The sequence below is a fragment of the Equus quagga genome, chromosome 9 (assembly GCF_021613505.1).
Source record: "Equus quagga isolate Etosha38 chromosome 9, UCLA_HA_Equagga_1.0, whole genome shotgun sequence".
Taxonomy (NCBI): domain Eukaryota; kingdom Metazoa; phylum Chordata; class Mammalia; order Perissodactyla; family Equidae; genus Equus; species Equus quagga.
In genome coordinates this window covers 15153211-15176824 of record NC_060275.1, presented here as the reverse complement: position 1 = coordinate 15176824, position 23614 = coordinate 15153211, and the positions used below count along the sequence as shown (strand labels likewise).

At 41.5% G+C, this 23614-nt stretch overlaps 1 long non-coding RNA gene across 1 annotated transcript; it reads right to left on the bottom strand.

The window, feature by feature from the left end:
• Positions 1 to 821: 821 nt before the first annotated feature.
• On the bottom strand, positions 822 to 13731 carry LOC124244959 (uncharacterized). Its single transcript, XR_006890157.1, has 3 exons — positions 13579 to 13731; positions 10074 to 10349; positions 822 to 2218 (listed from the first exon to the last, which is right to left on the bottom strand). It is a non-coding gene; the product is annotated as an uncharacterized LOC124244959 (long non-coding RNA).
• Positions 13732 to 23614: the final 9883 nt, after the last annotated feature.

Here is a 23614-nt window from a genome sequence, read left to right as displayed (position 1 = left end):
ATGAGTCAGAATGCGTGAGGAGAGGGGAATCTCCTTTCTGACCACAAAGAGAAGAGAGAGAGGGAAAGCTCGGAATGCTAGAGAGGTTTTATTCACGTGTCTTTCCAGAGAACCACAGAACATACTCCGATAGATTTCAACATCCGCATTGCTATCAAGGTGAGGCATTTTTAAGAGCTAAAAGTGAAAACAAGTGAGATCTACTTAATATACTGCTCCTTCCTATCAGGGCCCTAAGCCCTCGGGAAGGCTAAAACAAGTGTCTTAGAACTAAAACTGAAGAAGTATTTAAAAGTGGTTGTCTAGGGCCTGAGGGATGGAGCGTGGCAAGAAAATAGGGAAGTATAATACCTGAGAAAGATCAGAGACCATAAAATCTCTTTTCATCTTGAAAAGGTAATCATGTTCTTGCTTAAGAGGAGTGGTTAACAACTTATTAACTTATTGTGAGAGACACAGAATGAAAGAAATACTAGAAAGAATTTTCTGGAAAGCATTTAAGGCTTGGCTGAACTAACATGATCCACCCTCGGGGTAGAATGTAGAGGTCCAGTTGCTCTGTGGTACCTGAGGGGCTCTGGCTGGAGAAGGATTCTTTGCACTGACTGGGTGTTTCAGGCAGTCTGGTGAGAAGTCTCTGGAAAAGAGCCAAAAGCTTAACTAATGTTTAAAAGTTAGCATCAGAGGGCCCAGCTCCGTGGCACAGCGGTTAAGTTCACAAGTTCTGCTTCGGTGGCCCGGGGTTCGCCGGTTTGGATCCTGGGTGCGGACATGGCACCGCTTGGCAAGTCCCACATATAAAGTAGAGGAAGATGGGCATGCATGTTAGCTCAGGGCTGGCCTTCCTCTGCAAAAAAGAAGAGGATTGGTGGCAGATGTTAGCTCAGGGCTAATCTTCCTCAAACAAACAAACAAACAAAAGTTAGCATCAGAGGCAATGAATGAGCCTGAACACAGCAAGCTGCCTGACCCTCAGGGCCAACCACCAGGGTGCCATTGTGAGGACCTGAAGGGAGAAACCAAAAAGGGGGTTTCAACCTGGGCCCAGGCTGGGGATGCTCGCTAGAGATGGAAAAGGGCAGAGATGCTTCACCTCTGCCATGCGGCAGCTGGTAGGCTTGTGGGCCTCAGCTGTGTGGCCAGCCCAGCCTGGGGCACTCTGCTGTCTCACTCCCACCAAACTGCAGGGGCACTTGCAGGGGTTCAGGCCCCATGGGACAGGAGGACACCAGAGCCCGTTGGCTTTGAGGAGACATTGTTCTGTGCCTCTTTGAAACAAGACGCCAACAAGGCCTGGGGAAGGATGCCTCTGCGTCAGTGCCCAGCAGTGGGGATGGAGTTCGAAGGTGGCCAGGCAGCACGTTCTAGCAGTTTCCAAGCAGCAGAAACAGAAGGGCAGATACATCTCCACAAGTTAGAGCTGAGGGCAATGACTCCAGGTAGACATTTGAGTGAAGCACCAGGAAGTCCTTTAATTCGACATGTCATGAGACCTGATGGCAGAGCCCCAAAAGAGGGACTTCCCGTAACTCCACACTGAAGAGAACACTAGACCCTAAGGAAGGGTCGGCAACATTTTCCCACTACACCATTCTACACCAAGGCAGGGAAGGCAAAGTGGTCTGCTGCTCTTGTTATGGCATCCCCAGGGTTTCATCTAGCTTGCTCTATTGAAATATTTCTACCCTTACTGATCAGAATGGTGTCACCAAGCTTGATTGTATGCTCCATCAATCAAACATTTGAGCATGCACCCCAATGTGCATTTATTTACTTATAAATTATAGACATAAGCTCCTATATGGTATTTATATCGTAAAGCATACACAAAAATAGAAATTACAAAAGGATGAGATGAAAAATAAAGTATAAACAGAAGTTCTATTATTTCCTTCCAGCATCCCAGTGGAGTTCCTTATACTTCCCGCAGGGTATATGGGCCCACTTTGAAGGTCACAGGAGATCGTAGGAATCATCTGGTGGTGACTATTAGACAGTCCGTTATCAAACCACTCTTCTGCCTTCAACGTATGCAGCATCAGGAGCTTTGTAGATATTGGCTCACATTGCTTGTGATTCAAAAGCATCCTAGGAAAGACATCAGTCACCAAGGCAGGGAAGCATGGTGGGTCTTGCTAAAGTGGTATGATTTAAGCTCCCCACTCCATGCCCAGGGGATTAGCTGTTGTTTTCACGTATAAATAGGCTAACTTCTGGCCTACAGACAAGGAAAAGAAATGGGAAAGTTAGAGTAAGAGTTATTAACTTGCAAAAAATAAGGAGAGGAGAGTCATTATATGTAATTTCTTGGGCCCTTCTTTCTCTTCCCATTACTCCTGAGAGGCCCTTTAATGACACTAATTATATCTCTCTAGTAAGTGCTTTATCTGGTCCTCTATAATTAAGTTGTGATTATTAGGGACAGATCTAAGAAGGCTGCTTTTCCTAAGTATTTGCTCAGTTATTTTCATAAGTATTTGCTCAGTTAAAAAAATCCCTCCCTTAAAATTCCTATGTCCAGTTCTGTCTTGTCCCATTAAATCGACACATTGACATCTTTTGATACTATCTCAAATTATTAGGAAATCATCCTTGGTGATTGGAATTGAGTTCTGGAGAATCACGTGCAATCATATGTGAACTTTGCCAAAACTGCCCAGTCTGCTGTTTCGCAAGATAAGAGTGGGATTTTAGAATGATTAAATTACTGTTAAGCTGTGGCCTCTTCTATTTTTCTTACGGACACAGTGGGTAACGATTGAGTCCTTGGTATCTACATAAGATAGCACCAAAATATTATCTGTGCCAATAACACTTACTGCTAAAGATTGAGGGAGAACTTTTCAGAACACGTAATCAAAGACAAAAGATATACCCTTGAATTTTATACCAAAGTAGTTTGATCGGTCATAATTTATTCACTGGACTGTGAACTCTGTGATGGTACAGATTTTGTTTGGCTCATTGCCACATCCCTAGCACCAAAAATTGTCCTTGGCACAGAAGAGGCACTTAGTGAATATTTGTGGAATTAATGAATAAATTTATAGAAGACAAAAAGCCAAAACATTACCATTGATACAGAACTATAAATTTGCCTGAGGAACAAAGAACTCTCTTTGGGGAGAAAAATGTTAGTGAGATAGATCATAATTTTGAAAAAAAGAAAGAATGAATGATTAAAACTGAAGTATTGATGAGAAGTGAGATTTTAAAATTTTCTTTCAAACTGTGCACAAGGAAATCTTATTTGTGGCTCAATGTTTAATATATATGTTAGGAAGAGTAATACATTCTTATAAAATGGTAATTTTAACAAATTTGCTAAAATGGCATCCAAACTAATATTATACAAGTTATGGCCTTGGGCCAGGAGATCCTGGAACAGAAATCTATCAGAGAAGAGTGTGATTTGCCTCCGTGAGCTGCTGAACACAAGGCACGCTGCGTCAATTTCTCTACTCATTTAATAGATACACATTGAGCACTGCGCTGTGCACTTAGGCCGTGGGGGAGAAATTGAATTGGTCCTCAAACTCAAAGATCTCCTAATTAAGCCACGAAGCAGTTATATGAGTGGAAAAGTGCCTAGGCTAGAGCTGTAATGAAAATGTGGACAGAGTGCAATGTAAACACCAAGCAGAGCCGGCAGGCTCCTTCTGAAGGAGCGTGGGACACGTACACACAAGCATCAGAGCAATCCGCCAGAGAGGAGGGGGAATGGTTTTCAAGGGGCAGTTGTTGCAGAAGCCACCTGACACACAGCATGGGCGTGAGAAAGACTGTGTCAGTTTGCTAGGGCTGCCATAACAAAATAGCAGGCTGAGGGGCTTAAACAACAGACATTTATTTTCTCTGTTTTGGAGGCTGAAAGGCCAAGATCAAGGTGCCTGCAGGGCAGTCTCCTCAGAGGCCTCTGTCCTTGGCTTGCAGATAAGCATCCTCTCGCTGCCTCTTCACATGCTTGTCCCTCTGTGCACACGCACTCCTGGTGTCTCTGTGCATCCTGATCACCTCTTCTTATAAGGACATCAGTCAGATTGTATTAGACCACCCAAAGGGCCTCGTTTTACCTTAATCACCTCTTTAAAGGCCCTATCTCCAAATACAGTCACATTCTGATGTTCTGGGATTAGGGCTTCAACACAGGAATTTTAGGGGAACACCATTCAACCCATAACAGCAGTTCTCAAAGCGTGATGACATGGACCACTGGCTGTTTCCAAGGCCCTCTCAGGAGGTCTGCAGGGTCAAAATTATTATTGGAATAATACTAAAATGTTGTTTGCCTTTTTCACTATGTTGCCATTTGCACTGATGCTACAAAAGCAGTGGAGGATAAAACTGCTGAAGTCTTGGCACAAATTGTGGCAGTGGCACCAAACTGTGCTGGTACGCACGGTATCCTTCACTGCCATCCGTCATGGGTTAAAGAAAGAAAGCCGGTTTTACATAAGAACCTCCATGATAAAGCAATACGAACTACTAATTGCGTTAAATCTTGGCCTTTCAGCATGTCTTGTGAGTATTCTGTGTGATGTAGCGGAAAGTGGGCACAAAGCACTTCTGCAGTGTGTCCAAGCACCGTGGTCATCTCGAGGAAGAGCGCCTGTGCCGTTGAGTGGTGAGCTAAACTAACCACTTTCTTCAGGGAACACTCTTTTTACTTGAAAGAACAGGTGGCAACTATGGTTATTCAGACTTGACTGCTCAGCAGACATTTTTGTGAAAATGGACCAAGCGAGCTTGTCACACCAAGGAAAGGCAACCACCAGGATTTGTTTCTTTTGAGCTTTTCAGAAAAAGTTAGATTTTTAAAAATCTTGTATCAGGCCTCATAAGCTTGACAGCTTTCCAACACTTACTTTTCAGATGAGATTGGTGTTGATATTAATGAATGTGGTTTTTTGATATTGTATAATGAAATGGGCAGACACCTGGAAGATCTCCACAACTCTGTGAACCAGTATTTTCCAAATAGTCAGTGCATGATGTTATAAAATTATGCACAGACATGGATGAAAGATCCACTCAGAGTGTCTGATAGACCAACGGATGAATGCAACTGAGCAGGAAAATTTCACTGATAGAGTTTCAGATTCCACACTGCAACTAAACTTAAGAAACTGCTACTTGTCTCCCTTTGGTGAGATTTCAAAGAAGAATATCCACAATTACATGAAAATTCTCCTCTCCTTTCCAAGCACATATTTGTACAAGGCCAGATTTTTTTTTTCCCACGTACCTAAACTAAAACAACGTATTACAAAAGAGTAAACGCAGAAGCAGATGTGAGAATCCAGCTGTTCCACGTTAAAGAGATATTAGGCCCGATATTAAGATTTGCAAAAAATGTAAAACAATGCCACTTTTCTCACTAGATGTTTTTAGTTTCAGAAAATATAGCTGTCTTCATAAAACATGTCATTTGTGTAAAAAAACAATGGATTTATTATTGCTTTTAAATGATTTAATAAATTTTTTTTTACAAAGGAAACTTCCTTTTTTTTTTAAAGATTGGCACCTGAGCTAACAGCTGTTGCCAGTCTTTTTTTTTTCCTGCTGTTTCTCCCCAAATCCCTCAGTACATAGTTGTATATTTTAGTTGTGGGTCCTTCTAGTTGTGGCATGTGGGATGCCACCTCAATGTGGCCTGACGAGCAGTGCCATGTCCACGCCCAGGATCTGAACCGGAGAAACCCTGGGCCGTCAAAGCAGAGCGCGCGAACTTAACCACTCAGCCATGGGCCCAGCCCCGTTAATAAATATTTTTTTAAATGTATAGTAAATAACTATAGAGTGAGAACTCACATCAACCAAAGCCCTTTGGAGTTGCAATAATTTTTAAATGTATAAAAAGATCTTAAGGCCAAAAATTTGAGAACCACTACTGTAAAGATACAGCTTCCCCCAATAAGACACACTGTGGACCGTGTGGAAATGATAGCAGAAGATAACTGAAATTATAAGAAATTTAGTGAGCAAAGGCATCAACCAGGCTGCTAGCAGGGCACAGCTGCCCGCTGTGATGGCCCCAGTAACTGTGTCCCTCGATGCAGAGGCCTGTTCAGATGTGTTTGCACAGTTGTAAAGCAACAGCAGTGGCATATATACACTTGATAGGACGTATTGAAGAACCTAGGAAGACTCTGCAGTATTGGCGCCAAAAGGAGGAGACTAAGTCATCCTGAACCTGTGCCCCAGGCCGATGGGAGACCAGGCGTGTCTTCTTCAGTGATGTCTGCTCATGCCTAGGACAGCACTCGCCTCATGATACCTTCTCAGTAAATTCAATATTTATTGAACAAACAAATGAATGAATATCGTTCTAACTTTTATACAATGTTATTAACAATCAACCATCAAGTATTTATCATGCAGCTCTTATGTGATCAAAACTGACCTAGAAGCTATAAAACATACATGCTATAGACTGACTGTGTCCCTCCCAAATTCATGTGTTGAAGCCTAATCCCCACTGTGATGGTATTAGGAGGCAGGGCCTTTGGGAGGTGATTAGGTCATGGGGGTGGAGGCCTCACCCATGTGATTAGTGCCCCGGTAAAAGGGACCCCCATAGAGCTCCCTCTCCCCTTCTGCCATGTGAGGACACAGTGAAAAGATGGCTGCCTATGGACCAGGAAGCAGGCTCTCATCAGACATCCAATCTGCTGGTGACTGAATCTTGAACTTCCCAACCTCCAGATCTGTGAGAAATAAATCTCTACTGTTTATGAGTCACCAAATCTACGGTATTTTTGATGAGAACCAAGGCTGCCCCAGGGAGAGAAGGTCAAGGTGTCCTGCCCTACAGACGGATCTGTATCTGCTAACAGAAGGTTAAGATCAAGAATCGATTATAGAAGACTGTAGGAAGTGATGAGGATGATTTTAATTTTTTATGACGTTTGTTTGAAATATTATTGACTGTTTGATGTTTTGCTTTGTTGTCTCAGATGTAAGTAAATCTTTTTCTCTTTTATGCTAACTATGACTGATAGCAACGTGGTGAAATTATATCTTTGTGAGCAGAACTGAAACATTTCTCTTTTTCTCCCTACCTGATCCCTCCAGAATTTGGAAACTCAGTGATTGAGTGAATATGCTTATTTCATGGCAATATAGTTATTTGCATAAGTTCAAAAAGAATCTGTTCTCCTTATAACAGGACACATTTGGAGACATTGGTTATATAATGAAGGCTTTGACTGGAATGTCATATTTGAGAGAAACATACAGACTCAGATATGACAATACAGCCTTTGAGGAGTGAAGGTTGACTTTCTGGAATAAAGCCACTTGAAACATTAGCCACAGGAAATATTGGCCTGGTACCTTGTTTATAGAGATTCCAGCAAACTTACCTGGTAAGTAAGGAAGCTCACTTATCTGGCAGGTGCAAGGACCCTCAAAATATTTTGAGGGACCTCAAAAAGAGAGGAATCCACCCAAATATGTAGGTATTACAGGCAAAATCTGATGGCAAGTCCTTGGCTTGGCTTTTCTGACCTCAGAGGCTTTAAAGTTCAAGCTAAGATTCTTCATTAAAAAATTCCAGCAAAGCAGATTTAAAAGAGTCTATGTAATCAATTGCTATTCTTGCTGCACTTATGTAAATACTTGGACCAAGTTGAAACTACACTTATTTTGCAAATCAGTTCATCTTAATTTGGCTATCTTTTGTAAAAATGATGGTGATTTTAAGGAGAAAAATTACATTTCAGTAGAAGCTATAGTACACATTCATGGATTTTAGATTCTAGCTCTTCTCTTCTACAAGATTCATCTGTTACTAATCATAATGTCTCCTTGTGGCATCTGTCTCTGATACTTGGGATCTCCCTGGCCACAATCAAACCTTTTGCTTCAACTCTAATGCCCAAATACTAAGTAAATTTGCCTTGTCACAGGTGGATCATAAACAACAAGTTCCTAAGGTAAAGTCCCCAACTTATTGACACACACAGGACGGACTATATCAAACTTGGGACGAATATATTTGGCTTACTCAGTCAAAAGTGGTCAACTCAGTCAAAAGGCCACTCTATGTTGGGAACAAAGCAATCACACTTGTGATGCATGGCCTAATAGCACCCGACCTATGGCACAAATTCCCCATTATATGTGTTCTCATATCATAGCCTTAAAAAAACATACTGGGATAGATGGCCCAACACATGTCAGTTAGCCCCTAATGGCACTCTGTGGTTATGTGTCTCCAACTTATGGCCTTGGCTAGCACCTGGATGGATTGGACAATGCACCCTAGGCTTTATCTGGATGCAAGGTATAACTGCATTTACTATATCTCCTCTTGCTAACCTACCCAACCTGCAACAACACTGGACTCATTCTGTCTTCGACTGTTATGACCACCTTGCCTCAATTTTCCTTCCCAGTTAGGAATCGAAAGTGTCATCTGGCACGTGGAAGCCCTAAACAAATTTACCATGAAGGCATTAAACAATACACAACATAGCCTTTCACTGCTCAATTTAGAAGTATCCCAAATGCATAAGCCAGTCCTCCAAAACCGAATGGCACTGGATGTCTTGATGGCAGCACAGAGGGGCACTTGTGCAATTCTAAAAACCGAACGATGTGTCTATATTCCTGACCACCATTAAAATATCTTTGGCTTCCTACCTGATATGAGCCACCAGATTAAATCCATGTCTGACCCTACCCTATCCCTAAATGATTGGTTGGGCTCCTGGTCAAGTCCAGGTCTCTGGACTACTATCAAAGCCTTATTCATTGGGTTAATCATATTGCTTGTATTTCTTATTATAATTTGTTATCTATTTCGTTGTTCGTCTTCTGCATGTCAACAAAGTTTTTGCCTCCTAGACCACTTCTCATCAAATGATTCTCTCATCTCCAGAGGACCTGTATACCTTGTCAGCTTTGGACTCCATGGACCCAACCTTCCAGTCCACTGAACCTCCTTCCTGTGCCCTCATGGCCCCATTTAGGGACAGCTCTATGACCTTGTTCAGCCAGAAGTAGTTACAGAAGGTTGGCCATCGTCCATATCCCCAAAGGATTTTGGGGCCAAATGGGTTCAGGGGAGATTTTATGATGAGGATCAAGCCTGCCCCAGGGTGAGAAGGTCAAGGCATCCTGCCCTACAGATGGATCTATATCATCCTCCAGGAAGCATAGAACCTCCTGATCTGATCTGACCTGACTCCTATCCAAAGTTATAGGATCACCCAATAACCAGACCCCGCCTGCACTGATACCATTTTGATGGCTTTTTTTTTTTCTGCTTTATTTCCCAAACTCCCCTGGTACATAGTTGTATATCTTAGTTGCAGGTCCTTCTAGTTGTGGGATGTGGGACGCCGCCTCAACGTGGCCTGACGTGCGGTGCCATGTCCGCGCCCAGGATCCGATCCCTGGGCCGCTGCAGTGGAGCACGCAAACTTAACCACTCAGCCACGGAGCCGGCTGCCTTTTGATGGCTTTTTTACATGATCTTTCCTTTGTCTTGTAAAGAAATAACTCACATACCTGTGCCTTATAAATTTAGCCCTACCCTCAACCCATTGCAGCTCTTTACTGCCCATGGGTCCTGTCCCCATGCTACTCCATGCTATTCTCTGAATAAAGGAGCACTACTACCAGATCTTGAGAATCCAGGAAATCTTTCTTTCAACTCCTCAGCTCACAGAGCCTGCATCATTTTTCATTAGAACAGCTTAGCTATAATGAGATGATTGCACTTCATTTATCAACAGGTTATATATATATTTTTTTTAGAGGAAGATTAGCCCTGAGCTAACATCTGCTGCCAATCCTCCTCTTTTTGCTGAGGAAGACTGGCCCTGAGCTAACATCCGTGCCCATCTTCCTCCACTTTACATGTGGGACGCCTGCCACAGCATGGCTTGCCAAGCGGTGCCATGTCTGCACCCAGGATCCGAACCCGCAAAACCCGAACCCCAGGCCTCCACAGTGGAACGTGTGCACTTAACCGTTGCATCACTGGGCTGGCCCCAGGTTATAATTCTTAATAAACCTAACAACAATTTTTTCAATTTAATTCCACAATAATATATTCAGTTTACCTGCATTCTCCTTCCATTTTTGCCTTTCTCTGAAGTTGCTTTCCATTCTTTGACCTACAGGAACATCTATATTGCTAAGAATGGCCATAGGACAGTTGAATATCAGTAACATAAAGAATGAAGATAAACACTCAGTTTAAAGGAGGACACTGCATGATGTTTCCCGAAGGCTTCTGAGGAAGGCCGTGGGGTGGCTCTTCTGAATGATTGTCTTAGTTCTGCATTCACTTAATTCCTCAATGCTGTTATCTGCTTTGGAGATAATGTAACAGGGATCTTTAAGCAAAAACAAACAAATAGAAAACCTTTATTTATAACTAACATTACCAAAGCAGTATTGTACAATAGTCAACTAATAAAAGGGCACTTAGAATAAAAATAATCATACTTTTCATGCAAATTGCACTTTTCATTGTAATACTGACAGCATGCCCTGCACAGATCATTGCTTTGCATCTTGTAGCTCGTAAAACCTTACTTTGGACGCAAACACATTTGTGGAATGTCCAGAATGTAGCAGGACTACTGGAGATTAGGAAGGCTGTGTGGTAAAGAAATTTTTTTAATTTCTGAAAGATACTTTACTGTTATGCATCCTGGTTTCCTGGGTCTATTTCCATCCATTCTTTCAGTACAAGAGTCAATCTAGATTGTAGTAATGGCACCATGCTTATATAGAGTATCTTGGTAAACACATTGTATTTACCTTGTCACGTGTGCTAAGATAAGAAGTTTGATCTTGAGCTGCACTGTCCAATATAGTAGCCACCAGTCATATATGATATGTAAATTTAAATTTATATTAATGAGAATTAAATAAAATTTAAAATTCAGCCCCTCATTCTCAACCAGCCCCATTTCAAGTGCTCACATACCTCATATGGCCAGTGGCTACCATATTGGAGAATGTAGACGTGCCTTTTGTCGCGCGAAGTTCTATTGAACGGTGGTTATCTAGAACATAATCTGTAGTTCTCATTTTTTAATATATGGCTGTATAAAGACCATATCTGGCGTTTAAAGAATGTTAGTAATTTGGAAATTTAATCACATGAAAAAAGACTGAATTTTTGTTTGGAAATTCTGTTTACAAATTCAGGTTTTTGAAGTACTTAAAATGAATACAGAAAAAGCATGTATTTACAGAGCAGCCTTCTTCCAAGTTGCTTGTTTTACTCTGCCAACATTCATGTATTCATTCAAAAATAGTTACTGAGTGCCTTCTGTGTGCCAAGCACTCTTCTGGGCTCTGGGACAAAAAAAATAAAATAAAATACCTGGCCTCATGGAGCTTCCATTGTACCCAGTGGGATGAGAGGCAAATACTATTTCTGTTTTCAGGGCCACAGACAAAGCTATTGTCTACCAAAGCAGTGAACGAAACGAGACTATTCCAATTGTTATTATGTTGCTCACTAGGAAGTCATAGAAAGGGGCAAATATTAAGAACACAGCTTCTGATTTGAAAAGATATTCTCATCACCAACAACAAGAAAGCCTTGTAAAGAATTTTTAAATATTATTTCTGCAAAACCAGATTTGCCTGACAAGGTGTCCGAGGAACTTATGCACATTTTCCAACGTCACCATCTTCCTCCATGGAATCAGAGCCTCTGCAGTTGCAAGTGGCTTTAGCCTCTTCTGTTCCAGCTTTCTGCCCACAACACTCAGCCAAGTAACCGTTGCATCTCTATCTGAGCACTTTGGGCAGCAGAAAGCTCACTGCTTTCATGAACAGCAGGGTCATGTTTTCATCAGCTCTAACTTAATTTACCATTATTACAATATCTCATATCCCATAGTTAAAAGTTTAGAAATAACATAAAAATAAAAATTTTAAATTAGTTCTATTCTTGCCACCTAGAGAGATAACCACCGTTAGCATTTTGGTATATATCCTTCAAGAATTTCTCTGCCTCTCTCTCTGTCTCCCTCTGTCTCTGTCTCTCTTTCTCTCTCTATATATAATATAATATATATATTTCTATCAAATTAAAAATGGTGCCATTTGTATCCTGATTTTTTCTACTTAACCATATAGTACAAACATATTTTCATTCAAATAAATATAGCTCTATATCACCATTTTAATAGCTGTATAATATTCCATTCAATGGCTATATTGTGATTTATTTAAGCCCTGATTGTTGAAAGTTTATGCTGTTATAAATGCTTCCCTATGATAACCAATACTATGGTGAACATTCTTGTACACATATCTTTGAGAAGCGGATTAAATTTCAGTGACCAAAATCTAGAAGAGAAATTCCTAGGTCAAAGTTTCTGTACATATTTAAGACTTTTCATACATGTTACTAAATTCTCTTCCAGAAAAACTGTGCAGTTACCCTGATTCCAGCCCTAATGAGAATGTGCCTTTTCCCACGCCCTCACCCAGGATACCGTACTTGGGAGAACCTGACCTGTTCTTGGTTTTTCATTCATTGGTTCCCAGCTTGCCCTAGGACAACCTTTCTGGTGTTCGAGCAATATTGTCATGTCCCTCCAAAGTGTCCTCCTATTTAGACTTAGCATCCCTCCAGTGTGGATTAATAAATTATTGTCAACCTGGCACCTGGCAGATCAATAGTTCTGTCCTTGATCTTATACTGCTCAACATTCTAATAGATGATTTGAAGGAAGCTATAAAAAGCAGCCTTGCAAATTCTGCTCAACATTTAGTGCCTATCAGATGCCAGGCATGATGCCCTGTTCTTAGGACATAAATATAAACGAGCTCTCTTCCCTGACCTGGAGGAGCTCACAGGACTATCCACAGCCAGGAGTGTATGATGGGGCTGGACCTGGTGATTTCCAGCTTGGCACACGCAGTAAATGATAGCACTTGTGCCTGAGAGCGCCAGCACCCTGATCCCTCTCATAGCACTGCAGCTCGCTGATTGGGAAACTCTGCTCCAGTCAACAAATGGACATTGAGCACCTTCTGCGGTCAGGCCCTGTGCTCCAGAACAATCCCCTAGAAATTATTTTTTCAAGTGTTATGCCATTTCCCCCAGGATGGCCACAAGCAGAAACATGTTTCCAATACACTTGCACCCAAGTGTTCTCTGGCTTAACTATGCCTCTCCCTCCTTGGTTATTTATTTTCTCTGACAATTTCCCAAGAGAAGTTTTGGCTGGCTAATATAAAACCAAAAGCATTTTGAAGAGTTTTAGGACTCAAACACATTAACCTTAAAGGGAGATAAGTTGCTTCAAATCATTTTGGGAGCGGAATGAGGCAGCGCATAAATACCTAAGACGGTAATTCCAAAAGTCCGCTGTGAAATATAAATTAGTCTGGAATAGAAAAAGAAATGCTCCAAACTCTAAAACATGCAGCACTTGGTGATTGACAGATGATTCTGTTTCTAATATTAAACATCCAGAAACTTCTCAACTGTACTCTGAGATAACCTCACCCCTATATCCTATTTCCTCCTGTGCCGTAACAGGCAGGTCTTAGGTTCATTTTATCCTCAGAGAAAGTAGGTGTGGCACATACCAGGAAATCCTTGTTGTTTGACAGGACTTGAAGAAGAAACAGCCTCTCTCCATTGTGAGACTTCAGGCCAGATGTCCTAGCTGGGCCAGAAGGACCTAGAAAATGTTACCATACTTTGAACTGTTGGGTGTTGGATACCAAAATCAATGGCCCTTCTTTCCCGAGAAGTACAATCAGCTCATGACTGGAAGAGAGAAATAATGGAGCATGCCTTATTCTAGTTCATATTTATATTTTAATCTTTGGATTGGTGCCTGACATTTTGCTTGATGTCACAATTGCTCGCGGTTGATTGGAGCAGAACAGTTGATCTTTGCCTCTCGATTGTTCTATGAACCATGTCCTGCTCACTACAGTTCAGGGATTGTGCTAGGGGCTGGCTTTGCCTTCTTCTTGCTCTCCTTTCTGGAACATTGTGGCTAAGAGGGAGAGAAACATTGTGCCTGCCTCCTCCCTGCACCGGGTCACTGCCATGTGGAGTTACCAACACTGTAAGTTTTCATTTTCCAAATCAAGTTCTGTCCATACACTGCACAAACAGCCACCCCTTTGCCTCCCCCTGGGCCTAGAGGTGCACACACCGGCAGTGCAGGGAGATCCACTCAGGAGGATGGCAAAAGGGGAACGCCTGTGCAGGCCCTGGCAGCGGGCTGGAGGCCATTTCAGCAGGGAGTTCCAGGGCCCTGGGGCCCCAGAGCGTGGTTTGGAAGGGGGAGCACTGTGCAAGTCTTAGGTAAGCTGCCTTAGCCTGTGGGCTCCTTGTCCCATGAGGAGGGGCCTAGCCGAAGGTGGCCACAAGGGGTCCGCTAAAGCAGACAGCCCAGCACAGGGGCACCACTTGTTTGGGTCTGTGGGCCATACTGCACACACAGACAGACTCCCTCTCTCTCTTTCTTCATTCCTCCCTCTTCCTCTTTTTTTCTATATTTAAGTTTGTACTGAGATAATCGTAGATTCAAAATAACATAGAGGGGCCGGCCCGGTGGCACAGCGGTTAAGCTCACATGTTCCGCTTCTCGGTGGCCAGGGGTTCGCTGGTTCGGATCCTGGGTGTGGACATGGCACTGCTTGGCACGCCATGCTGTGCTAGGCGTCCCACATATAAAGTAGAGGAAGATGGGCATGGATGTTAGCTCAGGGCCAGGCTTCCTCAGCAAAAAAAAGAGGACTGGCAGTAGTTAGCTCAGGGTTAATCTTCCTCAAAAAAAAAAAAAAAGAAAAGAAATAATATAGAACTTGGACGTGTTAGCTGGAGTTACCACATACCTATGTGAAAGGTCCTTTGTGGAATATGATGAGGAGAGCAATAGGGACAGACCCCTGGCGGGGGAGGGATTCTAAATGGGAACCTGCTTTCCATATCATTAAGCAGTTATGTTTGTCAAGGAAGGAGGATGTAACATGTCATTTAACAGTTTGTTAGCCTGATTTTTGACTTTTACGTATTTAGACATATGGTATGCAGGCCTCGCTTTGCACCTTTGCTCCACATCCCTGCAAAGGTTAGGGGTGGGGCTAGGGCTGCAAGGGGGTTATTCCTCAGTTAATTACCCCTAGAGACAGTCTGAAACCGAACTAGAACAGCCTTTGAGGTCCCAGAAAAGGTCTAACCCTCCCTTGGAGATCCTTCTAAGAGTCTGGCAGCCAAAGGAAGGAGTACGCTAGGAGTATGGGGACGACGTGTGGAAAACTAGGGTCTGGGGAAAGATTCTCTTGGTAAGACTGAAATGAACTCTTGTTCCCTTGGGATAAATGATCCTTGTTCAGTAAACTGGTCTATTTCTCTGCTTTCGTGTTTTCTTCTTTGTTCTTGTTCTTTTGGGATTTCCCTTAGCATCCTAGTAAAATTCCATATGAAGAACTCCTGTATGTCTTGGCTGAGCTGAGAGGCGAAGGCAGATGTACACTTGTGGACTTGACTGCCTGGGGAGCTCAGACCCTGGGACCAGGACACAGCTGGGAGAGCCGGGGCGGGTGGAGCCCTGGAAACGTTTTGCATCCTCTGCTACCTTGCCCTTTACAGGACTGACTGAGGACCCAGCAGGTTCAGGAAGGCAGAGCCTTTTCCTGTGCCACCCTAACGACCAGATAATGTTTGTCGAATGAATGAACAAAAGTCTGCATCTAGCATGGTACACCAAGTAAACGGTAAATTGTTGAGTTAAGGGGTTATTTTTAAGCATTTTAATTAATTATTATTAATAATTTAATTAACAATAAATATAAACAATATAATTATATAAATAATATAAGCATACATGTAATAAAATTAAAATATAATTAATAACAAATAAGTTAAACTTTAAAAAGTAAATAATAAATTATTTAGACCATTTGATTGAACTTATTTGAACTAAATTTACTCCTAGAAAGTTTGACCACTCTGTCTAAAGAGAGAGAAAAACAAACTGTTATGTTTCCAAGCTGAAAATAGGGGGATGATTTAAAACAGCTTGAAGCAAATGCATCATAATTTTTTCCTGGTTTTAGCATACAGAGCGCGGTGTTCTCAACTGTTTGCAGTGTCTTTGATGGATCTGCCCTTCTTTAAGATGTTTACTTGTGTTTGTGGAACAAGTTCATCCACCAAGATGAGAACCATGGCTTCTGGGACAGGTCTGCCAAGTGAGGGTGGTCAGGTTGTCTCTATTTATTTCAAATTCTCGAAAAGGTCCCTCGATTATTGTTTCAGCATATGTGTTTGTACATTTATGCTTACTGTTAACAGCTCTACTTTTTTTAACCGATTTACCAAGCACTGAGTATCTGACCTTTGGACAGCATGTACTGACACGTTACCATGACTGCGCAAGGCGGGCTGCAGCCCATTCTGACATGTGTTTGTCCACACCAATTCAAAATGATAAGACACATAGATCAGTGGAATGGAATCAAGAGGCTAGAAATAAACCCATACATGTATGGCTAAATGACAAGGGTGCCAAGACAATAAAATGGGGAAAGAATTGTCTTTCAACAAATGGTACTGGAACAACTAGATTTCCACAAGCAAACGAAGGAAGTTGGACCTCTATTTTACAGCAGATATAAAAATCAACTCGAAGTAGATCAAAGACCTAAATTTAGAAGCTAAAACTATAAAACTCTTAGAGGAAAACATAGCAATAAATCTTCCTGAACTCAGATTTGGCAATGGATTCTTAGAAATGACATACAAGTACAAGCAACAAAAAAGAAAAAACAAACTGGACTTCATAAAACTTAAAAACTTTTGTGCATCAAAAGACTATCAAGGGGCCGGCCCCATGGCCAACTGGTTAAGTTTGAGCGCTCCGCTTCTGCGGTGCAGGGTTTCACCGGTTCGGGTCCCTGGGGCGGACATGGCACCGCTCATTGGGCCACGCTGAGGCTGCATCCCACATAGCACAACCAGAAGGACCCACAACTATGTACCAGGGGGCTTTGGGGAGAAAAAGGAAAAAGAAATTAAATCTTTAAAAAAAAAAAGAATTACCATATGATCCAGCATCCTAGGTATGTATACCCAAAAGAATTTAAAACAGGCACTCAAACAAATATGTTTACACAAATGTCCATTATGGCACTACTCACAGTAGCTAAAATGTGGAAACAACCCACGTGTCCATCAATGGATGAATGGATAAACAAAATGTGAACTATCCATACAATGGAATATAATTCAGCCATAATACTACCACGTTACATGCTACCTTCTACAGTGTGGATGAACCTCCAAAACATTACGCTAAGAGAAAGAAGCCAGACACAAAAGGTCACACATTGTATGTTTTCCATTTGTATGACTTGTCCAGGATAGGGAAATCGATAGAGACAGAAAGCAAATTAGTGGTTGCCAGGGGTTGAGGGGTGGGAGGAATGGGGAGTGATTGCTTAATGGGTATGTGGTTTCCTTTTGAGGTGAGGAAAATGTTTCAGAACTAGATCAGAGGTGATGGTTACAATATTGTGAGTGTACTAAATGCCATTGAACTCTATGCTTTAAAATGGTTACCTTCATGTTATGTGAATTTTACATCCGCACAATAAAGGGAAAAAAATGACAATAACCAGGCCCTGGCTCCTCTCCCACATACCTCTGTGGAGCCGCCTCCGTGGGAATGAGCCCCAGTCCCCACACACTGTCAGGTGAGTCCTTCAGGTGCTAAGCCAGTCCTCTAGGGGCAGGAAGCACGGGGCAGCCCCGTCTTCCCACTTACTGGGGCTTAGGAAGAAGTCACACAGGCCAGGACAGTTCCTGATCTCCCTGTGTCCCCCTCCTCATCATCCACCCAGCCCTCTGCTAAGCAACTCTTGGATGTTGTACTTAGACTGGCTACATAATTTGTGGAGCTTAGTGCAAAGTGAAATTGCAGGGCCCTCTGTTAAAAGATTGTTGTAAATTTCAAGATGGCAATAGCAGAGCATTTACACCAGCGCAGGGCTCTTTTCTTCTGAGCGTGGCGTCCTATCTGCACAGGTCAGGCACCCGGGTGGTACCCTGTCCCTGTCTCCTGTTCCTGGCTCCATCACTGTCACCTTATGGCAATAGAGACTCCTTCTCTGGTAATGATGAATGGTTGTATCCCATCCCAGCTGCCTTGGACCACTCAGCTGTCCCCGAGGAGCCATCTTCGCAAGCCAGATCAGTTAAAAGTCCTCCCAGCCTTTCCCCTCTTGGCCCCTCCCTCACATTCCTTGGGACTCAGTTTGCCTGAGCCTTCAGTGGACCCTGCAGAAACTTTGGCTGCTATGAGAACTCACTATATGGACGGGAGAGATGTGGCCCTGAATGTAAGGTGACTGGGAGGAAGCATGGCACGACTGAGGCCCTGTGCCAGTGGAAGAGCCTGATGATCCCTAAAGTCCCTCAAGCCCTGAGACTCTATATTTAGTCTACGCTGACACGTACTATCACCCCTATTTTCACCGATGAGTAAACTGAGACTCAGAGAGGGTAAATGACTTTAGCAAGGTCACACAGCTGGTTATGTGTTTCATTTCAAGTACAAATGTAACTTAGAAAAATTTAAGACATTTGTTTCTTTTACTTTTGGCAATACTGGCTCATAAATACTTACCTGCTAGGACTCTGTTAAGATCAGGGCTCTTTTTTTTTAAAAGCTTTGCTGGCTAGGTTTCAGTTTCGTTTCATTTTCTTTCTATCACTTGAGTTTCAGTTCTGTTTCTCAGGATATTCTCTTGTTAGTGGTATTATCTGATCCTATTTGTTATTATTGTTCCTTTGTGCTCTTTAACCTGATTAAAATATGCCAGTATTCAAAGGCAGGTATTTCTAAACAGAAAGTTTAAACAGATTTAAAGTTTAGTGCCCAGCAAATGTAGTCTAGCTTTAAGCAAAATACATTTACTTTATTAGTCGCATGAATTTGCCCAACACTGCCCCTGTCTAGGTATCCATGGCCTAACTTACCCAATCTGTAAGTTCCTTGATGTGAAAAGGCCACCAAAAATCTCTGACACCCTGACCAACCTAATGGGAAGGAGCCCTACCCAGTATTTCTGCTTTTGCTGGAGAGAGCACTGATTGAGAACTTCTGAACTGGCTGGTATCCTGGCCTCGAAGTGGAGGAAAGGAGCCTGGGAGTTCCCTCATTCGCAGCTACTCTCAACTCTATCGAAACCCAAACAGCCCCAGGACTCCATGGGACAACAGGGCCTGGGAAGTTTGAGGAAAGGACTCAAAAGAGGGAGCACATGGTTAGGTCACTCTTCAGTCTTGACAACACTTAGAGAAAAAAAGAAGATTGAACTTCTATTTAGACAAGCACGAAATCACTAAGATACTTGAACTCTAAACATTTTCTGCTTGAAACTTAAATCCTTGATGCCCCTATATATGAAATTACATTCTTTTCCACTCCAAAATTAATATAAGCTCAATTTTGGCAATTAGGAAAACAGGAAAAGAGTAGAAAGAGAAAGATAAAAATTTAAATTGCAATTCTGCCATTAAAAGGTAACTAACTCCTCTTAGCATCTTGGTATATTTCCTCCATTTCTTTTTTTTTTTTCTATTCATATTTTTGCATGTTGTTTTGACCATGCTATACGTAAAATTTTACATTCTGATTTTTTCACTTAACATTATATTATAGCATTTCTCTGTGTTGATCCAAATTTTACCAACTACATTTTTAATGGCTATATGATCTTCCCTCGTAGATATATAATGTATGTGCCCATTCAAGGGTTTTTTTTCTTTTTCTGATGTAGGATTATTTCTTTAGGATACATTCCCAGAAATAGATATACTAAAAGGTACAAAAAATTTTAACGTTCTCGATACATATTGTCAAGTCACTTTACAAAATGCTTATTGTAGTTTACACTCTAAAGTAGCCTGTTTACTGTAAATGTTCCTTGTAAAAATCAGCTACTTAAAGTTGTCTGAAGCAAATATTCTGTTCAAAGCAGTTTGCTACACGTCTAACTTATACAAAAATGTCCTTTATTTTCCCTATGCCTCTGAAAGGTTTTTAGCAGTCCACTAATATGACTGCATTTGAATCTAAAAATTAAGCATTAATTAGTTTACTTATGTGACACAGAGGCATAAAGAGAAGTACAAAATGTGGTCCATGTCCCGTAAGATAGACAAGCATTATACACAGAAAAATACAGGGGAGAAAACAGGGTCCCTGAACTGGATGATGAGTGCTACGGTAGCTCAGAGGGAGATGAGACTCTTGGGGAGTGGGCTGGTTGGGGAGACTGGTTCGTTATTTTCCTCTGGAAGTGGTAGAACCTGACATAGAAGTGTGGTAAGACAGATAAATACAGACGAGGTGAGGAGAGCCTTCTAGACTGGGAAAACAGGATTTACAAAGATGGTTCATTGTAAATATTAGGAAGTGAGGAGACAGTAGGCTAAAATTTGCAAGTATTGTAGATTATATTTGTCCACTAAATTCTCATGTTCCATTTCCTGATTTGTATTCAAAGAAGTCAGTCTACATAAGCTCATATGATTTGCTAGAAGAGAACTTAGCTCAGCCCAGTATCTCCCATAGCCTACATTTTGCCAAGGAGAAAGTGGACATTAGTGAAGGATTAGAAGGTTTGTGTCCTAATTCCTAGGACAGTGAGGTTTTTAATGGGTCCGACACTCAGGCGCACCATATGGGAATCTGACAGAGACCAGAATTATTTAATGGTTTATATTTATATGTTTACAAACACACACACACACACAGCATTCTTACAGAGCCTGGGAAAATAATGGAGGGGAAAATCCAGGTAAGAGTAATGTAGACGTGAAGAGGTAACTGAGTTTTGAACAGCTTCAAAGGCTATTTCCATACCTGTATTAGGATATTTTGTGTGGAATGATTAATGGTATAACTAACTATTGGAACGATTTGTTCCAATAGCATAGTTAAAGAAAGTCTAAAAAGATAATCGTCATATAAATTAGACTTTTTCTTTAACCCTTACTACGCAGAAGTCATTCTGCTAAATTTTATAAGGAATGCAATAAATAATAAGGTGGAGGATGTAGCCCCAAGCAACTCACAATTTAACTGAGGAAATAAGATATAGAAACATATATCTACAAGTGCAAAATTATTTGATACAGACAACTTTTGTATAACTTCTATTACTTAATCAGTGTCTTACAAAGAGTGGGCACCCAATACATATTTGCTAAATGAATAAATGAAGGAAGGAGAAAAAGGCCATTTCTAGGTGGGATAGCCATGGGAAAGTTCCTGAAACAGTAGAGATTTGAGCTTGGTCCTCAAGGATGGTTAAGATTTAGAAAAGTGGAGAAGATATAAGAAATATTCCAGACAAGAAATAAAACAGAAACCTGGGGCCGGCCCAGTGCCTCAGCGGTTAAGTGCGCATATTCCATTTCGGTGGCCCGGGGTTCGCCGGTTCGGATCCCAGGTGCGGACATGGCACCGCTTGGCAAGCCATGCTGTGGTAGGCGTCCCACATATAAAGTGGAGGAAAATGGGCACGGATGTTAGCTCAGGGCCAGTCTTCCTTGGAAAAAAGGAGGAGGATTGGTAGCAGTTAGCTCAGGGCTAATCTTCCTCAAAAAAACCCAAAAAACAAAAAAAACAGAAACTTGATGTGCCTATTCTTGACAAGTTAGATAAATATGTTCTCTGATCGCTAAAAATTAACTTTCCAAAATGGATAAATATGGTATAACCAGGTGTGTGTACATAGACACAGCATAAAATTAACAGTTTCTCTCTCCAAGAGGTAATTTTAGGCCACAGAAAAATATATATTCTATACGATAGCATTGAAAAGTAAAGAAATTATTTGTCCTCCAAAAAGTAAACACAACTAAAGAAAAACAACACCCTAGAAACTTTTCTATTGTTGTAAACTAGAACAGTCAGGAATGGAAAATATACCATTTCCCGAAATGTCTAAGAGATATTAATGATTTGTGATCACACAGACACAAAATGCTGGTGGATGCTGATTCTCTCCTGGTGTAAAAGGCAGTAAGCTCAGTTCTGTGTGACTGCATGGGGGCAAAGGTGTTGCAAGTATACACAGATTGCTCATTCTGCACACAATACCTTTGCCCAAAATAAGCGTCTGCACCTTTTATACAGTGAAAGAATTAGAGCTATTATTCTAGGCACTATTCCCTAAAACACAAAGGCTTTCTTTCGTCTTTCAAGAATTTTAAACTATAAGAAGAGCCATGCGCTACTCACAGATGTAGAACACATATAGAGTTTTTGTTATAATTTTCTTTCTCCATCAAAAGCATTTGTGTTTTTTGAATGAAAAGGGGCTTAGCAGTTATTTAATCTAAATTCTGAAAGTTGTTTGTAGGTGAATGTAGATATACAACAACACAGTGTAAAGGACAGGGGTGGGGGAAGTGTTCACACTCCCTATAAATGGCAAATGAGCCTATATATGAACCTAAGCAGTGGTAAGTGAACCTGTATATACCAAGGTTTCTACATTCTGCATGAAGTGGAAACAACTTTAACTAAAGCAGACTGTGAAAAGTTACGGATGTATATTGTATCGCTATAGAAACCATTGGGAGGGTGGGGAGGCAGTGGCAGGATTGCCAGAATGACTGAGGGAGAAGCACAGCAAATCCTTTTCCCAAAAAGCAACAATAAAATTGGACAAAACCATCAAAAACAACCATTTCAGTACTCTGTAAATTGACCGAAGTCATACAACAAGTTGAGAAGAATTTATTGAAGATAAACTACTGAACTTCAGCAAAATCACTGGAAGTCTGTGGTGTCTTAGCCTGGAGCTGCTTCTGTCTGCTCCTTCCCCCAGGTCCATGTGAGATAGTTCTACTCAGGCAGAGTAGGTGATGAGAGGCAGCTGCCAGAGGGGGCTGAATCCAGCAACATATAAAAAGAGTTGTCCATTAGGACCAAGTGGGATTTATTCCAGGAATGCAAGGTTGGTTCGACATCTAAATATTTAATATAACAATAGAATAAAGTACAAAAAACTGCATGATCAGCTCAAAATACCCAGGAAAAGCATATGACAAAATCCAATACCTAGTCATGATAAAAACTCTTAGCAAATTAGGAATAGAAAGGAACTACCACAATCTAATAAAAGGCATCAATGAAAAATGTATAGCTAACATCATACTCAACAGTGAAACCACTGAAGTTTTTCCCCACTAAGACTGGGAATAAGGTAAGGATGTCCACTCTAACCACTTCTATTCAACACTGTACTAGAAATTTAGCCACTGCAAACAGGGAAGGAAAAAAAGGCACACTGATCAGAAAGGAAAAATTAAAACTTGCCTTTATTCAGAGACTCATGATCTGAAGTCACAGACTCATATATAGCAAATTTTACAGAATACACACATGGACAACTACCAGAATGAACACGTCAGCAAGGTGTGGAATACAAGATCAGCATACAAAAATCAATTGTATTTCTATATACTAGCAATGAACAATTCAAAAATAGAATTAAGAGGGGCCAGCCCCGTGGTCGAGTGACTAAGTTCGCACGCTCTGCTGCTGAGGCCCACGGTTTCGCGGGTTTGGATCCCAGGCATGGA